Source organism: Rhinolophus ferrumequinum, chromosome 18, assembly GCF_004115265.2.
Source record: "Rhinolophus ferrumequinum isolate MPI-CBG mRhiFer1 chromosome 18, mRhiFer1_v1.p, whole genome shotgun sequence".
Classification (NCBI taxonomy): domain Eukaryota; kingdom Metazoa; phylum Chordata; class Mammalia; order Chiroptera; family Rhinolophidae; genus Rhinolophus; species Rhinolophus ferrumequinum.
Genome location: NC_046301.1, coordinates 62302584 through 62306403, shown reverse-complemented (window position 1 = coordinate 62306403; position 3820 = coordinate 62302584).

Genomic DNA, 3820 nt, shown 5'->3' with positions numbered 1-3820 from the left:
GGGAGGCACAAGCTGGTGGTTTCGGGGTCTATTTTTAACCTGAAACCGGCAGGGTTTGCGACAGATTTGATGTGGGAACTGCGGGAACTAGAGGCGTTGAGGCCGCCTCCAGGATTTGGGACTGAGAACCCGGAGGATGGAGCTGCTGTGAGGAGGGGGCGCAAGATGTCGGAAGAGCAAGTTTTAGGAGATCAAGGGTTCAGTCTTGGAAATATGAGTTTGGGGCTCCGGTGGGAGATGCATGTGGACACTGGTGGGCAGCCAGCCGTGCAGGACTGGATTGTTGGTTGTCTATGCCGTGCAACAAATTCCCCGAAACGCAGTAGCTTAAAACAACACATGCATTTATCATCTCTCAGTTCCGAGGGCGATGGAGCGGGTCCGCCCCCCAGGCTGCACTGACGGTGTTGGCCAGCACTGGGGGCTCATCAGGAGGCGGGACTGGGGAAGGGGTCCCTTTCAGCTCCCCAGGTCATGGCAGCATTTATTTTCTTGATATAGGACTGGGGGCCCTTTTGGGCTGGCTGCGGGCTGAAAGCCACTCTCAGCTTCTAGCGATGTGGCCCCGAGTGAGGTGGGAGCCACAAAGGGTCTGGGCAGAGGAAGGGTGTGGCCAGGTGTTAGAGTGAGGGAGGAGTCAGAATGGCTGCGGCGTTCTTGAGTATCCATTTCTTGAGTATCCATTTCTCCCGTTTAGTGTTCATTATCCATTTCTCCCGTGCTTCCCCGGGAATAACACGCATGCAAACACATGCACAAACGCACACCCACAAGAAGAAGCAGGAGCTGTGCCCCTTGTGTCGTGCGAGTCCAGGACATCACTTGCACATGGCAAGTGCACGACAAATACCTATTGAAGGGGGGAAGGGGAGGTCTCATCCACGTTGTTGCTACTGCTGGGCTGAGTTCCCACCACCCTTTTCTAAAACTATTCGGGGCTGAAAGTGAGGATGCGCCCCCAAGAGGCTGGGTTTATTATATGACCAGTTGTTTTCTGTCCATGGCAGCCAGGTGTTCACAGAGGCCTCCACCCCAGTCCGGTGTCAGCTCACAGTCTGTTCCCGCAGCCACCACGATTTGTCACTTTCCACCTCCCCAGGGACTTGAAATTGTCCTTTGTCCAGTGGCCAGCCCCCTGACTCAGACTCACGCGCCTCTGTGGCCGCCTGCCCCTTTGTTTGGCATGGACTCTAACAAGAAAGCCTTGTTCTTCCCAAAGGACAAGAACGCAGAGAACCTGCCAAGCTCTCTCTCTGTTTGCCTCCACCCCAGAAAGAGCTGGCTCTCTACATGGGACCGAGCAGGGATGGGACCAGCTCTCTGTTCTGCTGGGTACCCAGCTGCATGTCCGCCAAGTCCCCATTTTACAGATGAGGACACTGAGGTTCAGAGGAAGGAAAGGCTTGCATTCAGAGGACTGGGGGTCTGGAGAGGGGTCCCAGCAGCCTCTCCTGGAGCCCACAAAGTCCAGACCAACCAGGTCCTTTCTCCTCTCTCTTGCTATTTCCATCCCTCTGGTGCAACCCCTCTGACTCCCTTGCTTTTCTACAACACACTAGGCAGGCAGCTGCAGCCTCAGGGCCTTTGCACTCACCATACTTTCTACCTGATACCCCTTTCCCACATAGATGCTTGCTAGTTCACTTCAAGTGTTTGCTTAAACCCCTCCATCTGAACAAGTCTTACTCTGATCATCCAATTCAATTCTACAACTTACCCCAGCTCCCAGCTCCACACTGCCAATCCCGCTTCTGTCTTACTTTTCCTTTGATCCACAGCCCTTATCACCAGCTAATGCAGTGTAGCATTTACCAGTTGCACATTGATGGGCTGGAATTTGTATGAGCCGACTGTTAAATTTGCAGTTTTGTGAAATCAGTCTTTACAGGAGTATTTACATCACAGGAATCTGCACATAGTACAGAGGAGGGCTTTTTGCCCTGGAGAACCAGCCGTTCAACACTTAGAGGCACACAGCTACCTGCATATTATGCTTAGTGTTTATGGCCTCTGGTTCTCTGCCCCCATTAAAATGTAAGCTTCTTGGGACAGGGGTCTACCAACCTCGCTCTCTGCTATCACCCTGGCACCTGGAACAATGCTGGGCATCTAATAGGCACTCAAATATTTGTTGAGTTGATGAGTGACTCTCATCCCTAACAACTGCTCAGACTCTGACATCAGGGCCCACGTGACAAAACCACCCCTCAATACTGCCTGGTCTCTAGCACCCTTAAGCCAGTCCCCAGAAACATCCTCCTACCCTTAGATCAAATAGTCCAGTTCCCTACCACCTTGACTCTAGGCCAGGCAGTAAGACCCTGCAGCCTTGGCAACATGACTCCATTCAAGCAACACGGCCCTTGTCATCCTGATCCCAGACCCACTCGAGATGCCCTAGCAGCTCCTGGTGTTGCGTTCCAAGTCCGGAGGGTGACAGAGCAGAAACACTATGGCCTCGTTCCTTTGTGCTTTCACTCAGAACCTATTTATTGAGCGCCTGCTGCCGTGTGGCTTGGGAGATGCAGGAACATTCTGGCTCTCTCGAGGCTTCCCAGTGACCTGCCCCTGTCCCTGGTCCTAGACAATGCTATGCAACCAGAGAACTAGGGGACGGGGAGTTGGTTTAAAAAAGCACGACGTCCTTGTCATTCACACTAATATACGAGGGAGGCACCCGGTACGCGCAGCTCCTCACGCCCGTTCCCCGAACTGCAGAGTCAGGTCCCTCAGGGATGCGACGATCCGACAGGCGAGTCAAAGGCTCGGGGGCTAGAGAAGTCCTGAGGTGCGCGTGGCCTTGCTGAAAACGCAGCTGCGAGCCGGAGACCTCCCCCCGGGGCCCGCGGCATGCTGGGAGTGGTAGTCCGGCAGAGGCGGGGCGGGGTCAGTGGCTGCCGGGACTTGTGGGCGGAGTCGGTGCGTGTGCAGTCACCCGCCGGGCCGGCGTTGGTGACGTCAGCGAGAGTCGCAGCTGGAACCTGAATGTACCCTCGGCGCTGGGCTGCAGGATGTGCGCGCCCCACAGGATCAAGCCGAGCTGGGTGTGGCGGCCGGGGCACCTTGACCAGCGAGAAGAAGCGGATGAACCGCAGCGTCCTGCTGGCCTAGAAGATCGTCCCCAAGGATGGCGGTGCTGTGAGTACCCGAGTGCCAGCCTGACCTCGGACCCTCAATGTCAGCCACACGCTGACCATGAACACCAGTCCGTTCTGGGACCCCGCCCCTGATCGCGAGTCGGACCCTGACCCAGAGCGCACGAGCGGTTTGGAACACCCCACCCCACCCCCGCACGATCGGGGCACCCACGGCCCATCTGGACCAGCTGGGACTCCCAGTCTCAGAAGCTGAACCCTGGCTCTATTCCTTACACACGACCCTCAAACCCAGCCTGGTCCACCCAGGCCCCTAACCAGACAGCCAGGCACAGCCCTGCAACCCCCTCCCTGCAGAGCCACCTTGATGGGCTCTTGAGATCGGCCCCACCACATTATCTCGATCCTGCCCAAGCGCCCTGGCCCCGCTCATGTCGCAGGTGCAGACCCTGCGCCTGAAAGAAGCTCTTTGGGCAGAGAACTTCCCTGAGGGGGTCTGGTCTGGTCGCTGACCATGACCCCCGTCCCTCTGCTACAATCAGGCACACCTGATTCTCCCAAGCCCTCCACCAGTGTCCTGTCCCGCTCAGGGTTTCCCAACCTCTGGCATTTCCAGCACTGCCGGCATTGGGGCTTGATGTCTCTGGGCACTGTGGGGTGTTGACCCTGGTCCCTACCCACTTGATGCCAGAAGCACCCCCAGTCATGACCACCACAGAAGTCCC